This window comes from Rhopilema esculentum, unplaced genomic scaffold, assembly GCF_057945365.1.
Source record: "Rhopilema esculentum isolate cy_ngs unplaced genomic scaffold, ASM5794536v1 HiC_scaffold_36, whole genome shotgun sequence".
In the NCBI taxonomy this organism is placed as follows: domain Eukaryota; kingdom Metazoa; phylum Cnidaria; class Scyphozoa; order Rhizostomeae; family Rhizostomatidae; genus Rhopilema; species Rhopilema esculentum.
This window is the reverse complement of record NW_028300847.1, coordinates 1,176,033-1,199,917: the sequence shown is the minus strand read 5'-3', so window position 1 is coordinate 1,199,917 and position 23,885 is coordinate 1,176,033. Positions and strand designations below refer to the sequence as shown.

The 23,885-nt window shown below is 34.8% G+C and overlaps 1 protein-coding gene across 5 annotated transcripts in view; it reads right to left on the bottom strand.

Annotated features, from left to right (window-relative positions):
• LOC135687973 (adenosine receptor A2b) overlaps positions 1-22,915 on the bottom strand; it is a 33,155-nt gene extending 10,240 nt beyond the window's left edge. The window contains exons 1-2 of one of the 5 annotated variants that reach the window (XM_065204622.2): positions 22,572-22,915; positions 7,683-7,733 (exon numbers count right to left, since the gene is read on the bottom strand). The gene's annotated coding sequence lies outside the window, so the exon portion shown is untranslated. Of the gene's footprint in view, positions 1-2,371; positions 3,516-7,682; positions 7,734-13,465; positions 15,313-22,571 lie in introns of those variants that run through there. The other 4 variants (XM_065204623.2, XM_065204625.2, XM_065204626.2 and 1 more) reach the window with 4 other exon arrangements.
• Between the last annotated feature and the right edge of the window lie 970 nt (positions 22,916-23,885).

Here is a 23,885-nt window from a genome sequence, read left to right as displayed (position 1 = left end):
TTGATAAACAATATTTGAAACAATATGAGAAATTGGGTAATATTTGGCTAATTATTCTTTGTTACGTGGTTATATAGTTTTGAAACTTACAAAAGTCGTGAACATTTTTCAGTTGTAGAGTCAGTGTTCCCTGTTGGTAAAAGAAAGCTTTCTGACAGTCAAAAATCAAGGCTGGGCCTAGATTTATCAATTTTGTACCCCACTAAAGCCTAGTGAATGGCGCCTATATTTAAGGTCTCCACTCAACTTTCATAAAAGATGAAGAACAATCTAGCAAAAGACCAATTTCGTAAAGGGTTGAGTTGTCCCAATGTCATTCGATTTTAGCAACCCTTGACTATTATACTGCAGTGTTACAGTTAAAGCGATGTAAATCAAGTACAAAGTGCAAGCCAAATTTGTTCTTGTTCACTTGATTTAAAAGTAATTAGCGCATAAGATCTACTTAGCTTTGTTCAATGCATGATTTTCCTTTTTTACTTTTCCGTTAAGTTTCGGCGAAAGGTTTCCAAAGCTGTCAGTGAGTTTAACTATAAAGATGATATTGTTATGCATATGAAAACAAAATAAAACTCTAATTCGGCGTGAGAAAATTACATTTGCAAATCTTTTGCGGACTTCTGCATCCATAAATCTTAGTTTCCATAAGTATTCGGTACAATTATTGAGAAAATTTCGTTTGCATACGCAAATGAGAAATCAACAGAGAAATTACCGAAAAAAATCGGAATTCTGTTAGATGTCTTTGAACAGGCTCTTTAGACGATTAATTTGTAAGAGGATACATTGTCACCTGTACAACATCACTTCTTTAACGAGAACGTCTAGCTCTACTCTTCTCAAGCAACGCACGTTTCTCTAACTAAGTAGGTTTTATGACCCATTTTTACTTTAAAACTCTTTGGTTAACAGCTTTATGTACTTTTTGTTTTCCTAGACTTCTAAAAAGCTTAGGTTGAATTTGTCGGCGATTAAATTTTATACCTTCTTAGGGAGATAATAGCAAGAAATTCGACAATTTGCTTCAATCTTTTCTATCCGTTAGTTGAAAATACAAACATTTGAAAAAAGTGGATCCTTATTGTCTGTGTTGATAGTTGAAGTTCTCAACCATCCCCTCCCTCCCCCATAAAAAACTTGGTTCCAAAAACAACCCGTAATATGTTGCGTGGTCCCCGAGTTGAGGCACTTCTGAAACTACAGACGGGGAGTTAGAAGAGAATATCAAAATAAATGAAAAGCAAATCAAAATTAATGAAATTTTGCTTATCTTTTTAGTTACATAAATACACGTTCACCATAATTATTCAACCATAAAAGGAAACGAGAAAAAGTTGGTCGAGTTTGTAAACAAGATAGCCAGTTTCCTTGACTATTAAAACCAGTTTCCTAGTCTTATATTATAAGTTTTATTTTTTACTACATGTCTTTCATCATAAAACTTTGCTAATAGGTTTTTTGAAAAGTAGATTTGTGTATGTGAAATGTTTCTCGACGGTTCTATGGTTTTTAACTCCCTGTAGAAACTTTAATGCAATGCAGTTATGCGCGGTTTATTCAGCCTCTGGTGATACTTCGTTAAATAGAGGTTTTAATTCTCTAGCTTTAAAGCTTTCGATTTGTGTTCTGAGGTTTTATACTGTTGAGAGTGTCAAAAAATATTTCGGATCGTTTCTAGAGACAGAACTTATCTCTATTAGACAGAAAATTGCTATCACAGATTGAAGGACTTTTTCTGAGTTGATAGTAATCGTGGCAGCAGCATTCATTGTTTCAATTTAATCTAATCAGAACACGCTCTGTGATAAAGTAATGGTTGAAATGCAGAAAAATGTAACACAAAAAATGTAACAAAATATCTGGCAAGATAACGCAAAGGTGATCAAGTTGCTCCATTCATTAGAATCTCTATGTTAATCTTTTAACAAGCCAGTCAGGTTTAAAAAAACAAAAAAATAACTAGTAGATAGGAGTGAAGCAAATCCGAAGACGCATTACCTTTTCATTGAATCTACAAATACGTCTAGCGTTTGAATACGAATCACGATTAAAAGTACTCTAAGGCAGAACCACTACTTTTTAGATTTCACTTTTTAGCCGGGTGGCCGGTTTTGTAAGGGTAAATCTTTCTCTTCACTCAGATTGCTCAATCACTCCTTATTTCAGGTAAAGAAATCTAAAATAATCATTTCTACCTGTTTGTAAGATAAAACTGTTCTACCTATTTGTAAGATAAAAACATGACTATTTTGAGAAACATAACATCGTATGACTTTGATATAGCAAAAGCAAAAGAATATCGAAAGTTTAACAAAAAAATACAAGTGTGATATAAAGATAAAAATATTATCAAATTCAAATATATATAAACCTTTAAAATGCTGATTGGTGATAAAAAATTTTGTCGACTTGGTCTTGATCTCTCTAGATCTTCTGCTTGACTAAAGGTTTCTCAGTGAATTGTGTCGATTAAATTTCTTTCAGCAGGCTTCTGTCCAATGCATTCTGGTGGGCTAATGAACATTGAAATGAACCTTGTTGCTCTTATGGCCAGAATTCATTGAAAACATTGCTTATTCATAATTAATGAAAAATATGAGATTTCTTCTAGCACTTTTTATTGGCCAATCAATTCACCGGCGTTTTGATAACAACAATTAGCCATTTATAATAAATGAGCTTCGATAGCACAATAAGCCTGCATGAATTTTAACTGCGATAAACCTTGGACGTCCAAAGCTTTCAAAAACAGGGTAGTGTTTGATATGCAGTGGCATCTTTGGTCAAAGTCTGTTGATATCAGAAAAAGTAAATACCGTATTCGCTTGAATAAAAGCCGCAGCTACTATTGATTTTAGGTCAGAAAGATGCGGATTTTATTCAAACGTGGCTATTCTTTTTTAAAAAGAACTTCTCATGATAAAAATCTTAATAGTTTAAAACTGCCCACATTTGTTGGAGGATGTAAAGGAAGAAATTGCTATGAAATATCAATTTAGAAAATTTGTTTGCATATCATATATGCAAGGAAAATTTTCTAAAAATGAATGAATTCTCGCAATCCACTACAATTGCCCAAATGAATAAAAATTTGAAAGGCGAAACCCCTGTTGCATTTATTCGTAGGCAGCTTCTAATGAAAGGCGTTTTGTACACAAGAAATACATGCTTGATTAAAACTTCATATTGGTCATCTATTGTTTTATGGCGATAGTTGCTGTAATTTACATTAACAATAGAACACAATTAAATATTAGCGTTAACACCACAGTATCAACATGCCCAAATATTAGCGTTATATTTAACACCACAGTATCAACATGCCGAAAGTGAGACATGTTGCATGTTACCTTCCCTTTCCTTAAAAATCATCCCAAAACAATAAAACTCCTATTTGAATCAATGACTGGGATATTAAGACAAACACTTTCTACTTCATTCTAGATATCGAGAGTAAGAGAAAGTATGACGTCACTTAATGTATTGTTTATCCTTTTCTTTCGAAAGTTTTTCATCCCAGCAAAAAACTGTGGCCAATCTGTTTAAGAATAAGCAGAGGCTCGTAAATGCAAAAGTGCTTTGAGATGCTTCGTTATTTTTGAAAATTTATGAAAGAATAAAACAGAACTACTCTAAACTATCACGATTTAAATCCATTGCATATAATGCAAATGAAATTTGAAAGAAAAGTTGCTACTTATATGGATATACAATTTCTGATAGCTTGCTTTGAAAAAAGGCTTTATTTAAATCTAACACATAAATTTAACACAGAAATAAAATACTTCTATATTCATTTGTAGCGTGGAAAACATAAATCAAAATATTGAAAATAGTTTCCTCTGATGTACCACAAATTTAATCATAACGAGATGGATCTAAAGAAAATATCCTTTCATTCGTATAAACAGAACCAATGAACTTCAAAGTAAAGAAAATAAAGTGTTCTCTTAAAAAATAATCTGTTTTTTCAGCTTTTTATAAACTGAAAATTCTTTGAAAGAAATGAGCTGTTTTTTTCTTATAGAGCCAGCGAATTTCGGGCCCTGTTGTCCCTAGTACAGTAGCTAGAGCACTTTTCTCGGACGACATTTACCTTCCAAAGTAAAATCACTATATACTACCAGCAAGCTGCAATTACTTCATATTTCAAATCCATCCTCGTCTAAGGCAACACGGTCAACAGTAAACACCGAAGAGCCACAGCGATCTGCGACAGCTGCAAATCTTAATGGCACATTTTCAATATTTTTCTTTAACGCAATGATTATTGAAAGATATGAAATGACATTGGAGAGCTTAGAATGAATATGACCCAGTTGGAAGTAAATTTCTACTAATGCTTTAGCGGTTTGTCACCTGTCGTCTCCAGCAAGGATGTAGCGTACGGGGGGGGGGGGGGGTTGGGAGGCGTACACCCCCAACTTTTAGAGAACTCGTCTCCCGGGCGAAAAAAAAGCTAAATTCTAAGGCGAAACAAAAATTAAAAGGAAACCTTCCTTCATAAAATGCAACAGCATTGCTACTCAGATATGGCCGTTCACATTATGATAAAAAAGAATCTTATCGCACTGTGCTCTTAATGCGCCGCAGCAAACCAAAATTAAAGTTGCCTGGCAGTTGAAAAGCCCATTCAAAAGGCTCCCATAGTTCCCTGCGTCGTGAACAGAAACAATAATCATAATATAAACGCATAACTGATGCATAAATTGCTTCAGTGCAATAGGGGATCAATGAATAAAAAGTTATTCATAAGTTTATGACTTTTTTACATTACAACGTAAAGAGCGATGTTAAAAATTTGTTATAAGTTTGCCAAATAAAACTATTCTCTAAAAACAGAATAATGCAGCACTACTTGTTTTTTTATTGTTGGGTGAGAACGGAAACTTGGTGATGAACAAACAAAAAATGCTGAATGATGGATTTCTGGTATTGATTTTTACTCAAAACGTGAATGCTTAACACCAAAAAACATTCAGCCATTCAATTTGAACCCGATGGTCATGCCCAGCAAACTGCACAGTGAATCGTGGGATATTTTTCTGCTTGCTCATAGTTTTAGGCTTTAACCTTCCTTAACCGACAATTATAGAGCCGAGGAACGTAAATAATTCATGTCCACATGGCCTTTTCAAGTTGAGAAATAACAAACAACATTGAAAGCATCTACCTAGCAAATCTGCATGAGAAATTTGTTCTCTTTTGCTTGTCGAAAAGAAGGATTTACCACTACTAACAATGATAAAATATTAATAAATTTGTGTCCCAGTCACACAAGTGTCTTTTGAAAATTCAAAATGTTTACTCGTGCAAAAAAACATCAAGATATTTTCACAATAACAGTTCGAAATTCTTCAATTAAAAAGTCTCTAAGTGATCAACGTTACTTGGATATCGTTCAGAAACCTTACCACGTGGGCCTGTCTCAAATGGCCGGATGCATGGCACAATTCAACTAGCTGATGTTGCTGAATTCGACTCAGCAAAGGTGTTTCTCCGCTTCTTTGGCGATAATAAAAAACTTTGAAAAGAACTTTAGTTGTATTTTCTCCTATCTATGACTTTGCACTCATAGTAGAGGTGCCGTCCTAAATCATGACAGGGGATTCTGCTGTAACGAACTTCTAGAAGCCAGACTTAAGATCACACCTATGGTCTCACCCTACATACTTGCATTTGTGTTAAAGGCTCTCTGTTGTGTATCTGAAATCATTGAAGCCATTTACAGACTCATAAAAATTACTAGGAAATTGTTCATTGACGGATAGTCAATAGCATAGCAAGGCGTCAATTGACATTTCTAAGTATGAGGTCCCCCTCCACGGCAACTGATCATCGATTTCGTTATTTTTGAGAAAGTATTCTTTTTTGGTAAGTATGCTCTCAACTACATTTTTATTCCATTTCAAATTTCATCGTTCCATTTCAAAAAATACTACCGGATTTGCAGACGTGTCTCACTAAATTGGCAATGTGAGCCTAGTAGCTTTCTTCTCTAAAATTGATATAACATCATATTTTCTTAATGCACGGCAGATGCTGTCTATGAAGAAAAGCATGGAGAGCTTGCCTAAGAAAATGAATGCCAAATGAATCAAAAGGAATTAAATGAATTAAAACTGCAACAAAATTATTGTACAAAAATAGGCCATACACTCTTTGATAAAAGAAGCATGAAGAGAGAACTGCACTGAGATCACATTGCATTATGGCACAGCCGACGAACTGCTCAAAACTACAGTATATTTAAAAGATCCTATTATAAACTGCAGAGGCGTCGAATTAGGCTGCACTGACATCAGATCAGGTACCCACGGGTGTGGTAGCAGATCACGTTAATTTGATTACTAACAAGCTCGTAACTCAAATTGAAAGAAAGTGAACGATAGGCTTGGCATTATTGCATGATATCGAGTTACGCTAAATTGCAAGACTGTGTCCCAAAATTAATTCACAATTATTTACCTGCGGGTGGTAACAATATCTTTTTTTTAATCAAAACAAATCCCAAATCAAGAAAGCACATTGAAAAAGTTCAACAAAAAGTGAAGCCTGTTTTAATATCAAGCGAATATGGCGCAGTAGGGACCCAGCTGTGCCTAGTGATTACTCTATTCTCTAAGTACTATCGATACCCTCAGACAAGACGAGTGAAACGGCATCGCAGTCAGTCTCAGAGCAGGTGTTTTTTAAAAATCAATTGGTCTCCCTATCGGCTTTTCTTCTTAGCAAATTGATCTTGTTTACAAATCATATCTTAGATTCAGGTTACGTGATTGATAAACACTTATCAGATGATACAAATTTTCACTCGAAATGCACTTCGTTCAAGTGTAAAGATACACATAACAGTACGCAAAGCCTTTTACTAATGCCTTAACTTGTAACGAAGAAAGTCAACTGACCATTTCTATTATTGACTGACTCAAATACACCGGATTCTACCCCAATATTCCATGATACACTTGTACTTTAGAAAATGTTGATCATTCCTAGCAGCAACTAAATTGCTGTTATAAATTTTAACGCGTGTTAAGTTGTATAAGTTCTCATGTGAAATTCTAAATTCTCATAAGGGATGCAACCAGGTTTTTTCTGAAGATAAGCGCAAACTGAGACACTACATGGAATTAAGCTAGGACATTATAACAGATAATAGTGTCAAGCAAGAAGGCAAGGTCAGTACCATTATTTAAATATTCTTACAGTCGCCTTATCCTTGGAAAAACTTGGCAATAAATCTCTAAGGAAAGATTTTATGCATTTCAATTTAAAACAGCAAAGGACTTTGCTTTTTATAAGAAATTACAGAATGAAGGCTGGCTTAGTTTTAGCAAATTTACTGACAGAGTAGAAAACAATGGAGAAGAAAAATGCTTTGCAAAAAACTTGTAAATATCTAGCTTGCATCATGATAAGATATCTAGATGACATTATATGTCTTAAAATGCTTGTATTGAGTTGATTAAATCTATGAAAAATCGCCTCTTTTCAATCACGTACACTCAATCACGTATCTTAACTCAAAATTTTTAACATGTGGTATTGGGAGCAAACATGATTAATAATCTCTCTCTCAATTGCTCTTACAATGAATCATTTTATGTATCCAAATAACTTTAATTTGGAATAATCTGATTTTAATTAAGTGACCTAGATGTATGAAGAACTGAACTAACCATTGAAAGGTGATGCAACCAAGATTATAGCTCTTTCTTTATAGACATAACCTGCGAATAAAATGAAATTTCCTTATTCACCAGAGAAATTTCCTCATTCAAATTCCAAACGATTGCAATAATGAGGCACCAGTTAGAATATCTGGTGACCTTGATAAAATCTTCTTATCATTCTTTTTATCTAATGGAGAAGTTAGACTGCTTTTTAAAACTATAAGAAAGATTCTATAAACACTTGCACCTTTCAATGCCACGAAACAAATCGATATTTTTTAATGTCGTCAAAGTACGCTGGATATGCTTCACGAGCTTTGAATACCGTGATATTACATACTGTGATAAACATGGATACTGTCTGTTTATTTAACATAGATTGCTTGTTGCTCTGTTTATTCCACGATATACAGCTTTGAAGCTCGAGTTCTATCACTTCTTTAAAGCTAAGCTTTTCTGTCTATCTTCAGACATTATAATTCCACATTTTGAGACATTTTTCGCAAAAACATTTTGAATGTGGTTTTGTCAAATGCATATTTTTATCAGGCCAGGTGATCCAGAATTCTTGAATACAGACAATTTATGTATTGCTAACTATCGCTGTTCTTTGAATTTCAATTGCAAACTGCAATAAAGACATTTCAGAGTAAAGCACAAGTTCCTCTAAACAACGAATTCCATGTTTGAGAATTGGACAGCTGTAGACTTGTGCTCAGTGCCAAACATGATGAGTCTCAATTGCATACAAGATGCAGCAAACACGTGGTTCCGGTAGAATTGATAGGTCGAAGGTGCCTTCATTTCTCTGTATCTAGAATCAGTTAAACCTTCCTTAGCAGTCCTATAAGCTACCTCTGATTCCGTTTTTGGATAAAGATAAGTTCCTTTTTTTGCTTGCGTCATCATCAAAGAAGGATACAAAAATTTACATTGGTTTTTCAATGACTGTTTTGTGACAAAAACATTCTTTAAACTTCCCTTCAATTAAAAACCATCTAGGTTATACCAAAATGCTTGAAACAGCCGCTCAATAATTTGCTATCGTTTGAAAAGTCATCTGACAATGCCAAACAAGAAAACACCTTTCTTATTGAGTGGAATTGAAAGCAAGAAATTTTCTGTAAAATTCTTGCTATCAAATTTTTGATTTAACGATTTATTTCTTTGCAAAGCACTTTTCAGATTGTTTGCATCATGCTTGTCCTCAACCTAAATCCTCGATCGTTGGAACATCCACTTATGCCAGCTACTGTTGGGAAAAAAGCTCCAATAGAACCACAGAGAAAAAAAGCCTCTCTCTGTTAAACGCCCAACTCATAGAACCTCAAAGCGTTGTAGAAAATTATAACTCCAAGTCATCTAATGGTGAAAAAGCAGATAAGAACTAATCGAAAACAACAGTGAAGCTAGATATCAAGAATAGAACGGCAGAAAAGGGCCCAAAAAATGTGGAACATGAACGAGCTTCGTTGAGCATGCTTCTCTCCGCGCTTTCTTAGAATTTCCGAACTGTGCTTGCGGAACGATTCCTTGCATTTATGCATGTTGTTTTGCTTTTGAAAACCTCTTCTTCCTCATTCATTATACAAGCAAAAGTCTTGCAAAAAGAACCTACGTTACAGGGTTCCTGCTGACAGGAGACCGCCCTTTGAATACGTCTTTAACAAAAATTAGAGATTTGCTAAGCCGGAAATTTCGGCCAAAATATAATAAAAAGGCCTCTCAGTAAAAAAATTAATCCTTGTATGCCAAGCCCAACTTTGCTTCAGTTGAATTGAAATGCAAGCTTTCTAAGCTTGACCTTATTCAAGGAACCATCATGTGATGTGAGCATAGCAACGTTTCGCCTAAGAAACAATCAGAACGAGCCATTCTAACAGCTCAAACAGGTTCGTATAGTTAAGAAGTCATTTATCGGCAACACCTTGAAGGTAAAGATGAAAAGTACAATCTTCGGCTATATCATTAGTCTATAGTATGATGGAATAGTTCAAACAGAACCTGTGAACTACAAACGTAAGGACTAAATAATTAAGATTTACTTGAAGCCGTAATTCCTAATTCGGAAGGCCTTCAATGGCAAATACATTCAATTTTTTGTCTTTTCTTAGAATTAAGACTATTTCATTGGCAAAGTTCTGCTCTGCCCTAAATTCTCAGTTTGGAAATAGCAAATTCTCTTGTCAGATTTGTTCAGTATAACCTTGTTTCGATAAAAATTAGCTATTTTGCTATAAAAAAAACAGGTAAAGAGAATGCTTATATCATTAATAAACCTTTGTGTTCATTCTTATGTTCAGATTTTTAGTCATTAACTTTGTTTTTCACAATCAAATTAATTTACATTGTAAATGCTTCTTCCATCAGCCTTGCTGCTACTTAAATTTAATGCAATGGTACAAAATCGGATTTTCAAACATACAGCGAAGCCTACTCGTCTTAAATTCATGGGATATTACATGTTTAAATATTTCAACAACTGTTCAAACAACAAATATATCATAAATGTTTAATTAACCTTATCACAACAACTATTTGCAAAAAACTAAGTTCACAAATGAAGAGTTCAAACAAAATACAAACGTATCTGTACCACAAAAGAAATGGAGAATATGCTCAATCGAACAAAACAATTACATATACAGTTTTTTCTTGCTTCAGCTGCAATTTACAAAATTCATATACTCTTAGCCAGATCAGTTTTTACATTTTCTATAAAACTGATCGATGTCAAATAATACAAAAGAGACAGCTAGATTAATTCTTCACTATTTATATGTCTGAATTTTTGCCAACGCCTCACAAAATTTCGCATATATTTGACAAAACACAAAAAGAAATCATATAAAACATAATTTGTGAGACATCTGGAAGATTACAATCAATTTCGTTTCGTTGTTTTGCCTTCCGTTAGAAAGAACTCACATTTCCTTCATGGAACTTTTATCATTCAGCTATTTTTCAGTAACAGGCTATTGCGATATTCCAAGATCGGAGATATTTCATTTTAATGCCAAATTTTCTTTATTCGATATTCTTTATTCAAGCGCCAAAAAGCGAAAGAGACATTTGCAAACTTACTGTTTCGTTCTAAAGATTGAATTCTATATTACTGTGAAATCATCGCAAACAAAAACTTTTCATCGTTGAAAATGTGCTTTGAATATTGTTATTTCTCTTCCTTTAAAATGTTTTGTATAACAGTAACGAGAACTGCATGAATCTGCATGAATCAATTTTTATTTTTTGTTAATGTTTTGATGATGGCACCCACTTGAAGATTTTTTTCCTGGCTGACTTCATGTACTAACCAAATATAAACTGTTTTCCTTCTCAAAGGTCGAAATATATGTGCGAGTGATGAAGAATTGTGGCTATTAAGTAGGCAGATGCTCAATTCAGAAAGTCTCTGTTTTTCAACAGAACTCATCCTTAAATCTATGGGAAGATTTCAAGCAACGCTGGATGTTGTCGTGATAAGAATCTTTAATCATGAGTTGAAGGAGGAAATAAGCCTTACGATCGATTAAATTAAGATGTGCTGCAAAATCTACTGTAAATGACCTAAATTGCTGCTTCGCATTTATCGATTGTAAAAAAATATATGACATCGTTGCTCTCTGGCAGCGAGAAACTAGACGATGACCTACCAGAAATGAATAGGAGAATCCGCTAATTTTCATTTTCACATAAAAAAACTAGTTGATTGGCTAAAAAGGGTGAATTGCCTTCAAAAAGGGTGAATTGTTGAAATGATTTTTTTGCTGTAGATATTATTTTAGATGGTTTACCTTAATTTTAATCAAGTATGGATGATGGTATGCTATAGTATTTTTATAGGATTTTAGAGAAAATACTTGAGAGCGAGAGTTACAAACTTAATTACAAACTTAATAATTTACAAACTTAGGAAAGGTTTTGCTGTTTATTGACACCAAAATATGCATTTCTGATTTTGGGAATGTATAGCTACAAATCTCCTTTTTGCAAATCGTTACTTGTCTTGTTTGTTTACGTTCCAAATTATCTTCTCTGTCAGCAACTTCTTTTTTAATTGAAAAAATAATGGGTTGCTCTTGAAAGTCCAGTATAGATAATCAATGCTCGTTTTGGCATGGATCCGCTTCTACTGGAAAAAGATCTAAATATTGTCACAACGAAATTTGCAGGTTTTCCGACTCCTGCGCAATGGCACCAAAGAAAGACTTGCATCTTCTATCCAATAGCACTATTTCTCTATAATATTGCTTTCCTTGCATTATCAACTGATTCTAACCAATTTTCTCCTCATCGGGAGCAACAAAATCCCTGGAACGTTCTTGTTTGTGAAGAAATGTTAACAGAATGCTCCCCCTCTCGGGAATCAGCCAAAATAGTTAAACTCTGGTTTTTTCTATTGCCTGTCATTAAAATTTAAAAATTTTCAGGAGTGAATGCCAGTATGGTGTAAAACGCTCACAAATTAAAAAATTGTGGAGGGAAGTGATGTAAGATGGAATAGCTTGTCCTTTTCTGTAGACGCTCGCATTTGGAAGGACAAATTGTGAGCTGAGGATTCAGCTTTGTATGCTGACCAAAACAGTTTGATCTTTATCAAAGCAGTCTATTATAGTGAGTTATAGCAAACAGCAAAAGAAAATGAGAATATTTACAGAGCAACCGAAAAAGTGATGAGCAATTATTGAGGAATTGTTAGAGATGTATTATTAAAATGAGACATCGAAATTTCACCAGCAAATGGCAGTAGTTAAAATAATATCAAAGCAATGGACTTCTTAAAGAGCCTGGAAGAGATCAACATAAATATGCTGCCAAGGATACATTCAAGATTACTGGTTTATGAAATCTCGTAAAAAAGCTGACTGATACACTTAAGTATACACTTGCTTGATCACTTAAGTACATTACAGATTGCCGGGCTGTTGGATCACCTGGCCTAAATGCGGATTATAATTTTCAAGTAAGACTTATTTGTTGTTTTTGGTCACCTGGCCTAAATCTTGATGTTGAGATTTTCAAACAAGATTTTGTTGCTGTAAAATTGGCTCTCTGCAGTGTGTATACAATGATATATGTTGTTTTAAAATAGATTAACTACAGTATAAATTAAGTTACAAAACTGAATTTACGAATTTTCTTTGAAGTTTAATTTTTGTTATCAGATAAAAGATAAGGAAGCATTATCATAAATGGTACATGACATAAATGTTAAGATAAAACAAATTTCCCCTTTGCAACAATAATTTTATACTTTTGTAAAGAAACCCCTGATGTAAAATATTGAACAATTAGATTTTAATAAACCAGCACCTCATCTCTTTTATTAAATCATACTTCTTTTCTTATGCCTTATATTTTTAATTTTAATCGTGATCTTTCTCTTTTGCTTGGAATTGAACCCAATGGAGCTTGCAACTTTATTGCCTTCTGTGTTATTTTACAGAAAATTTACAAGTTTAATTAACTTGTGAACATTTTTCATATAAGAAATTGTAAACAAAACATTTCCTTGATAAAAATGAACATAGTATTGCATGTTTAACAACAAGAAAGTTGAAACATGTTGCCATGGCAAATTTATAATCAACTGAACTGCCTTGCAGCTCTTGCATAAAAATGGTGGCGTAAAAAGAACATTATTAAGGATTTGAATAACAAATCTCAATTTTCATTGTGTATGTTCGATAAGCTAATCTAAAAGCTGGATCATTCTTCTTTACCTATAGCGACAGCTTGCTGGAAGTGTAAAGGGAACATAAAAAAGGTTGAAATAAAAACCTACTCACTTCAGCTGCAAATTGATAAATGAACTCATCTTATTTTGCATGTCTACTTGATAAAAGCGACGAAGTTTACAAGCACCTTGTCTAAATAAGGCCCCTTCAAAGGTCTGATACGGGCCGCCTTTCGTTTAGTGCCTTTATGATACTGCAGGCATCAGTTTAACAGATCCGCGTTTTAGTTACAGATCCGTCTAAGATTGGCGGTGGTAACGCCTTTTGCCATATGATATTACAAATGATATGGATGTACAGATATGTGATTGGTAGTTGTTGTTTTTCTCTTGAATTAGAGCCTTTGTTTGATGGGAGCAGAAAAGACGCTAGCATGTTGAAGACCTGCTCAAACAACTTTTAAAATCTGTAAGAGATACTCAAACATGGTTGCTTTCTTATTTATATAGATCCAAAGAGCACGGTTCAGTTAATTGTTCTAACCATAGAAGTAAAAAAATCACAGTACAGCTTATTAAATAATTTGAAGTCCAAATTGTTCCTGCTGGAATATTTGCCAATAATGTTTACTCTTTTATCGAGAAAGTCGCGATAAGTTCAGGCGGTACAACACGAGGATTTGTTGAGTCGTGGGCATTTGCTTTGTCATTTGAGCGCCTCTTATGTTTATTACCAGAGCTATACTGAATGAAACTTTCAGCAGACTGTTTTTCTTGCTACAGTGAAGAAAACAAGCAAGTTTCAAAAACCCTGATGAAAAGGGCCAAGATGGTTGTCGTTGACAAAGGTTGTCAGAAGTAAAAGAATTTAAGTTTATCAAATGTTTTCTTTGAAATCTGCTTATGCTGCTTGCATGATGAAGGTTTGACAGTTATCGAAAAACTATCGAAGTTTCCTTAGAACAAACTTTTGCTTAAACCACGATATGAATGTCGTCAAGTTATACTGGAGCCCCCCGATAGATTTTCTTCCTTACGTCGTTGCATTCCAGAAATCTTAGAACTTCGATGATATATTTACTTATTTTGGTAGGTTTTTTATGCTTATTTTGCAATGTTTATTTTTACTGAAAAGAAAGGCAAATGGCCAATAGAATTCCAACATCGTATGCTCCTGTGAAGCGCCATTCGGCAGTGTAGTGCCTGAAATTCCTTATCAAGGTGTGAATCATGACGCAATTATAATCCGTGCACACAACGCTTTAAGTGTATGCTTGCTTACAGGCAACAGATTGCATGGTATGAAAAAAGATGAATGGCATTGAAGAAGCGAAGTAACTGGATTATTTGCACATGGAACACAGGACTTTTTCATTTAACAGTTCTGCTCCTTTACCGGTCAAATGTATATCAAATGCAGAAAATAAGCACAAAGGGTATCAACAAACAAATATAATGAATAAAAATGCATTTCTTTATGGATTATATGTTAAAAACGAGCCGAAATGCTCACGAAATAAAATTATCTCTTATTGTGCGGTAAACTGTCACAGAAGATGCCTTTAGGGCAAAAAAAGTATAAAATACTATATGTTGATGTGGAAATACTATTCAAATGAAATCGGAGGCAAATTTTCGTGGTTTTAGAGAGAAAAGGGAGTTTATTTTTCCTATTGTGTCTATTTTTTAACTATTCTTGATTTGGCCATATTTGCTTACGGAAATATCCATTCTTGTTTTTAAGACTTTATCAATTAGTCTTTACATTCAAGGTGTTATATCTATTTTTCATACTTCATACTAAATAAAGAACAAACAGTGTTTTTTTGCTTCTGTTTCCTTGATTCGTGGATTACTGATTCCTGGATATCCAAAAAACTAGACAAAATGTTTTCGGATAGAAAATCGTAGTAACATTGCCCTATTTTACCGAAATGGAAGACATTCCGTAACCACTTTAAAACATGTAAAAATGTTTACTTACAGTTTTAACATCAACCTCTGAGCAAAAGAGAAAAGACCCTGAAGATTCTCGTCTGTATTTCTAGCAACACTGCTATGGCACTACAAAGAATACCATTAAGATGTAACAAATTTTGGTGTCAATAGGTTTTTTTTTTAAACTTTGAGAATCATGTAAACTGCTTGAAACTTTTAAAGAATTTGCTAGGGATATGATCCTACAAATGAAGTACACTTGAAAAACAATAAGTCCAGAGAGGAGTACACCTGACCTTATTATTCAAATTTGGAGCTTTCATCGCTACAATGTTTTGAGAGAATATTGTGAAAGAATTCCTACTATTATTGCGAAATCATAGATATGACAGGGGCTGTTAGCCATGCTTTGCATTCCTCCAGCAAACTTCATAACGGAGAAATCATCATCAAAGTCCCTTTCAACATCTGATTTAGAGGATATTTGCACTTTAACGCAGTTATTTGAAACAATCTTTCCTTTCAAGATGTAAGGTCACACGATAACATGGTGTGAAAAGTAAATGTACTTGAGGAGTTCTATGTCAGAGGGTCGATGGAGCAGATATATTCGATTTCATTTCAGTGGTTCTGTGCATTTTTTATTTTTACGAATAAATGATAGTAAATTCCCATTTTCATTAGAAAACAGCAGTAAATGACCTTGGACGTTATGTTTTCTTCTAGCAAATACTCGATGTTTAAGATGCTCTTGTGCAGCATTTTGATAAAGTTAATACAGAGAATGCTAAGAAAATTGGTCTACAAATTACAGATTTTCCAGAATCCAGTCGAAACCATTAGATGTTTCTTTCTTATTCAAAGAACAAGATTGAGATAGATTCAAAGATAAGAAAGAAACAAATATTTTTGTATGACTAGCTTAAAGAGTTTACTTTACTTTGGACTTTGCTGGCCACAATGACTTTTCTTAATTTAATCGAATCGCTAATTGGCACAGTCACTTGCCTATATCCTCCACTTCCCTCTAACCTCAATTTTCTTGGTCATAATTTTCTGTCACCGAGATGGCCCCCATTTCTTAATTTTCTCTCGTCATCTTCCCTTCCATTTGCACTAGGTTATCATCTGCGTAAGACCTCAATCAGGGGTGGTCTGGCCCGGGTGGCAAAGTGGCGATCGCGAGTCGGGCCCTCGGGTATTCAAAGTAAAAAATTGATAAAGGGCCCTTTCTAAAAACATTGAAGAGGACAATTTTCATTAACTGAGATATTAAAGTTACAGCCAAGGCCCCTAAAGAGCGTGCTGGCTTCACAACAATGCAGGAAAATGAAGACTGTGCTTAGGTCGCATGGCCCCACTACGACCAACATCCACTATACAGAAAATCTATTTCAAATTCGCTCTAATACAAGAAGCCTATAACTGTCTAGGAAACACCTAGGAAACAATTTGAAACTGTACGTAGAGATCAAGAAGTTGTTGTCTTTTGGTAGTTGTCTGGAGTCGTCATTGTTACATTTCTAGCTAATAATGACCTACCATACATGATCAGTCGTCCCCAGGAACAAAATTTCGAGTGAAGAAAGTTTCTCCAATCAAGAAAAACGCCAAATTTTTGGAATCAACTTTTCCAAAAGAAGCGAAATAGGATCTTCGCAAAAACAAACTTTCGAATTTCAAGGCCAATCTCCATTGAAGCTTTTTTGCGGCGCTCGTCTGAAAAATACGTGAAGACACACGCGCAGAAAGAAAAATTCGTGTGAAAAGCGTTCGCGCATCGAAAAATTCGCTTGACGAATAGTTGAAGCAGTTTCTACTTTTCGTTAAGCGAAATTGTTCGAGGTGTACAGCATAGGATAATACAATTGCAAGATTTTCTTAATGGGTCTTTGCGATATGGCATTCTCACAGGCACAGCAACCGGAATGTAGTGGCAGTGAAACTAACTTGCAGGTACATACCTTACTGGTAAGCTACAATAACGAATAAGCTATAATTCTATTCCAGAACCAAATTCAATTTACCAAATGTTGATTTTAATTGGTATTCACCTTCTGATCTCTGTCTTAATGTAATTTGTGCATCCAATCTACACGTGCTTTTTTAAAGCTTGATTACCTCTGGCTCGAATGTAAACATAACTGAATATATTTTTTCATCATTCACAAAGATCTTCAAAGACAGCTCTAAAGCAACATCCTAGTTCTAAGAATCATGAAATTGGTCGAAATCAGTGGAGATTGGAATGAGCAAAACTTGGTACGAGCGCTTCAATTGCGTTCGTACTTCAATTTCTTCCCTTAAAGTAACAAAAAAACCTTTCCCGGCCTCCCTTCAAGTTCTTCTTTTTCTGAAACCCCCTGATGGTGCATTTTGAAAAATTATATGGAAATTTTCTGTTTGCTAATGGTTAAATTAACAACGTGTTTAGAATAATCAAGTTTGGTACAGACTAAAGAATCGGTATCATTTTGAGTCCTCTCAGTGATGTTTTGGAGTGAGAATTTTTGTAGTTTACTTAATTTCAAATTGTAGCCAAGATACTAACTAGACCAATAAAAAGGTGATACGTACAAGAACAGAACTGGCAGGTTGGATTTTTAGCTCAATTTCAGAATATTGCATTAGGTTCACTTGACAATATTGCTTGAAGTGTTAGACTAGGGTCATTTTTTTATACTGCTATAAGAGTTTCTTGGAGTTACAAATAGAAAAGAACTACCGATTTGCTGTTATTGTGCAAAGTTTAGCAGTATAGAATCCTTGATTTAAGTATAGCACCCATCCATAATTCATTTGGGCTGATCGTATTTTACGATATGCTTTCATTAGCGGGTGTGGTTCAAAAAAGTCTACCACACCCTGAACCGGGCCCTTTTGGTTTGCTAGCCGACCTGCAATTTTGATGCCAGACCTCCTCTGCCCCAATTAATGCAGTTGATAAATAAACAAACGATTCAAATCCATTAGATGTGCAGTTTTTCTGGTAAAATTGCTGAGGAGTAAAAGGAAATGTATCGTAAAGAAATGTTTGGCGACAGATCGATTACAAATACTGTTACGAGATTGTTGGAAACATAGGATCTTAGTTTTAAAAGAGGTTTTCATTGAAAACTTGTACAGGTAACGATTGAGATTAGGGAGCCTATACAATGAATCAATAATTTATCATTCGATTTTCGTCAGTTACCATTAAAAAGTAGCCATTCCTTTTTCAAAATGGGAAATATTAGTTGTCCTTGAATCAAGAAACCGAAAGTTCTGTATAGAGAAATAACGCATTTCTACTTTCGAACTTGCAGCAGCTGATGTTGAGAAAAAGAACATTGCTAGGGGTGACACACTCTGAAATCTTAATGATTCAACCTGCGAATGAAAATCGTGTTTGACTAAATTGACTTTGCTCTGAAAACAGTTATCGTAAGAGAGAGACCGGTATCGAATGTCAAATTTACATTTCGTCAGCAGAATGGAAGGTGAAGCTATTCTAATCAGAATAAATATTGAATTAAGGATTAGTTGGACTTGACAAATCCAGATACCTATCCAAAGTTATTTCTTGCTTTGTTGACAATCGTACGACAAAAAAGGAAGGTCCTACAAAATACATTAGACAAGCTTCAATTCTATGTTATCTTGAACACCAAAAATTTGTAGTAACACCAAAGACTTCTATGTTGCTAAATTGCTTAGACTTTTGTTGCTAAAGTCTTGTATGCTCTGGTTCCTGAGAAATTTCTTAATAACTGGAGAACTATCATAACCAAGCCGGCCATTATTAATATGACCATGTGTGTAGGAAGTACGGCTTCAAAATCCAAGCTGGATTAATATAGATCCCTGAGTAACTAGTAATATCTGCATTGGCTTTCTACAGTTACTGACATCGGTCAGGTCTCATTTTAATCAAATACAGTAGGTTCCTGCAGTTGTGATGTTGTTTGTGACGTTTATAATTTCCCAGACAACAAGATTATCCAGAAACATAATATGGGTATCAGTAAGGTTTCTCTGAAATCGATCGAAATTTATTACGCTAATCTATTCCCCTCCTACATGTATCACCGTCCATGGCATTGTGGGTTTGAGGAACGAAAAGCCGCAACGTTTATGTTTCTTGTTGCTATAGGGATCACTGCATAACCGCACTTGTGCCACTGCTACGTATTAGACCCTAATAGCTACTTTGCTCGTACAATATATAGGCCATTTCTACGAGAAACAGGGATGATTTCGAATGACGAGATCCCTTCGTATTTCAGACTAAATGATTTAACTTACAAGTGAAAAACGTAGATATAAATCGCAAGGCACTAGCATAGGATAAGCTTTCTTGCCATGTCGGAAACTAATTTCAGCCTTTTTAAAACAAAGACCAAGCTTTTTCGCTATAACCAAATTTCAAAGAACCGATTGAAAATCTGTCCTATTTCGAAGGCAAGAAATCAAATGTTGTAAACTTTCATCTCCCGTAATAAAATTGTGACAATAACGAATGAGAATCAAGTTACACGTCACATTTAAATGGAACCAGCAGCCTTGCTGACGATCAGTCTGATTTTATTAATGATTGACTCAATTATGAAGACAATAAGATTCATGATTCTGGTGCTTTGAACGGCAAAAGAGTTTCTATGTAGTAATCAAGTATAACAAACTATAGAATACCACGTTGTTGAAATAAAAGAAAAAGACTAAGGAATTCATTAGAATATTTTATGAAAAATCATATTTTGTATGACAAACCAGAAGGGTGACAAAATATGATTTGTGCATCTAATTTGCTCTTTCCAATGTCACCTTGTAAGTTTTGGCATTTTTTAGCAGTTACGAAGAAAACTCAAGTAAAAAGGGTATCTACAGGGCTTCACACTCAACGATCCCCTACCCTAGTTGGTCTCTTGAAATGACAATGCTTTCCTCGTGCATTGCAATTTCCATGAGCTTTCGAATTGGAACTAGAAAAGGCCTTGCATTAAGAATTTAAAATTCCGACTCCCTGGCAGCAATGGATGAAATTATACACCATGGGCTTTCTTCCTTTTTTTCAATATGCTTGGGTTTCAACCAAATTTCTGTTCTAAATCTTTACAAGCAACAAATAACAGGGCATAGCAAGGTGGCTCTGGGGCCAACTTTACATTAAGATTAGAGTTAGAAAGCTTAAAAATCCAACAGCTTGAACACAGTAGCAAATGATATGCATACAAAGCTAGCATCCAAAGTTTTCTAAAGAACTTTTTAGGGTCAGAAGTGTACCTTACATGAGTATCATATTGCCCTTTCCATCGAAAAGTTTGAAGCATTCCCATAATTAGTTCGAACTTTTACGTTGAAAGCTATGGATGGAATGCTATGTATGAAAATTCGTTTTAACTGCATTTTTGTTTGCCTGTTGACTGAATATTTAAGAAAGGGGCATGTTTCTGCTTTTTGGAATTTGTTTTCTTCAGTAGGTCTTCTTGGGCATGAGCTCTTGGTGTTCAACGACCTTTTGCGAATGTAATTCAGATTTGCGAAACATTATCACCATTCAAGCCCTAAAAGGTCATTGTGATGTCATGTCCTACAGTTCTCCATTTCCTTCAAATTTATCCCAATCGTTGACATAACACAAATTTATAATGATAACGTTCTTCTAGCGAATATCTAAGCAATTGTAAAACCAGAGGATTACTAACAACAAAGGCACATGAGAAGTTTTTAATGTGAAACAGTCAATTTTTGAACAAATGTATATTATTCTGATCCACATAGAGAATTTGCTTCGAACGATGCAAAAAAGTGATGTGATTTTCTCTGTTGATAACTAGTAAACGATAATGGAGATTTTTGGGAAAGTTCAACATCGAAAATGACGGCACAAGAACGAATTGAGCCTATCTGCGAATCGATTTTAGCTGTTCAATATTGGATCCAGCCCGCCCACTTTCTACGCATTCGTGCAATCCTCCATGGCTCTTAATTTAATTCTACCCATCTATCCAGATATGGGCCGCACTATGTATCAATTGGGTCTCATTTTCCTTGACAAGGATTTGGAGACAGGTAGGGTGACTGATTTTCTAAACTTTCTAAATAATAGAGAGCGCTATTTTTAAAGTAATTCGCCTCAAAAAATTGAATGAAGTTAATCGTAGCAGGAAGAGAAAGCTTTTGTAAATACTCGTGGAGTACTGTTAGGTATAACAACGAAGCATTTTGTCGGTTGTTTATTCGGGTAATACTTGAAGATGCTTTATGCATATGAGATTGGAGAAGAGATTTCAATTCTTTGTCGTTTAACAACATTTATATAGCTTCCAAGGCCTGTCTTCTCTACAAATCTAAAGCCATGACACCCCTGAATGAGAAACAGCAAACTGCAATTGTATTTTAATCTGAGATCTGCTTTTTCCGTGAATACATCAATATTTGTTCACTCCTGTCCGGCTCAGGAGTTGAAACAATCCAAAATCTAGAAACAGTCTGATCTCCTTCTAAGTTGCTGAAAGATACTTAGTAACCAGCAGATTAAGATACGGACCAATTTGTTGTATCAAAATCTTTTAAAATGTCAAATAATCTTGGTCAATTTCTCCGTATAAAAGTGTTAAAAATGATAGGGTGACGTGATATACCTTAAATATAATTCCAATAGCGACTTGAAATGAAGAATGCGAAATTTTGCACCAGCAAAAAAGATGGTAATTTATTGTTACGGAGAGATCAAGCGAAATCCACACAAAAAGATGAAAAGAAAAAAGCAAAAGTTTAAAAAACTGCCAATTTTTGGCATCAACAAGGGAAGTTTGAGCCCTTCAAGCACTCACTTGAATTATCGAACAAAGAGGCATACTTTTGAGTAAGAAGCTAGCATCGCATGGCATCAAACCACCAGAGTGCAGGACTTTAAAACTTGTATAACACAAGCAACTAGACAAAAAACACAGTAAGACAAAAAACAAGATAAATCAACAACTAAGAGATGTCACTGAAAGTGACCGCCGTTGACGGAAAAACCCTGTGACGTTTTCAATAAAGAAGTCGAGGTATGACTAAAAACGACTTCCGTGAACATTTCCAGACCAGACTTCAAGAAATGCAATTAAAGACTTGGGAAAATGTGAAAACAGTTATCACCAGAGTTAATACGAGCAATATGTTATAGGAATATAACTTAATCACATATCGAATGACCTTTTTCTAGCAAGGATGGTCTGCAGTGTTTGCAAAAATTTTGGGATCACAACATAGCAACTATGGCAGATTTAAAAACAACTTAAACAAGCACTCACCAATTAAACGAAAGGATCCGGTACTCCAATGAACACGATTGAAGGAAGATGCGATGAGATCTGAAATAAGAGGAACCAAATACTTGCGAACGGCTTTTGTGTCTTTCTGCCCAACTAGTGCATGTAAACACTATAGGAATGAAACCAACCCTCGGTGCTGTGCTGCTGTCAACTCCAGGGGGTAAATGCCTCCAAGATGCGAAACGTGACGCAACACTGATGCCATAGCTCTGGGTGATATTTTATTGAAGTTACTTACATTCGATAACGGAAAAAAGATTGAAAATAATTTCTAATATAGACCGTTTTCAGGAGAAGCATTTTTATTTCGCGTTTGATTTTATTGTTACATAAAAAGACTTATGTTTGTATAGCAGGTCTGGCGGTGGACAAAGGAATGCACATTGCAGGCACTGTGAGTGATAGCAGGTGGTGTGCATTTTACAACCTAGCAAGACATCAGAAAACCAAAATGAGAGATAGAAAATCAGTATACCAAAAGTAATTGACAAAAATGCAGGCAGGCCTCACTGTGTAAGCAAAGGCGCAAGAGTTGATCAATTTTAAGGGTAAGAGGGAAAGTTGGATTAACGCCTTAACAACAAGGCGTTATTAATCGACCCTTCAAAAAATTGAGGCAGATCATTTGGGATCATTTATGAATAGATCGCCTAAGAAAAGATATTTGGCGTACAACAGCGGCACTTTAGCCAAATTTTGGCGTTTTTCTTCGGCAATGGCATGGTGTGAATGTGCTAGTTTTAATTCGGAAATCTTCTGACGGAAAGTTATATCTAACAGGGCCGCCGGACGCAGGGGGGGGGGGGCAAAAGGAACAAAAAGGGCACAAACATATTTTTTCGCAACATTGGCTATTGCGAAAATAGGACAGTTTTCATGGTAATTCAGAAATTTTGACAAAATAACACATGCTTCATTCAGTGGGCACGCACTCTTGGGCATACTTAATTGTATACTTCATCATGGACGTTGAAGTTTTTCTTTGGTGTAAACCTTTTGTCAATATATGATTATCATTTTCTTTAAAATTCAATTTACTTATTATGTTTTGGATTTTTAATGTAAGTGGAAATCGCGGCAGGCTCATACATGACAGGTGCATTATATTCGTCAAATATTCCAATTAATTACAACATACCAGAAAAATAATTCCCCATTAATGTAACCATTCATATAAAAGTAACAAAAACTTACAAGTTAAACTAAAAATATAGTGTACAAAATTGACAGAAATTGTCGTTTTAGGCTTTATCTATTTCAAAGTGAATTTTCAGTCTTTATATATTTCAATAC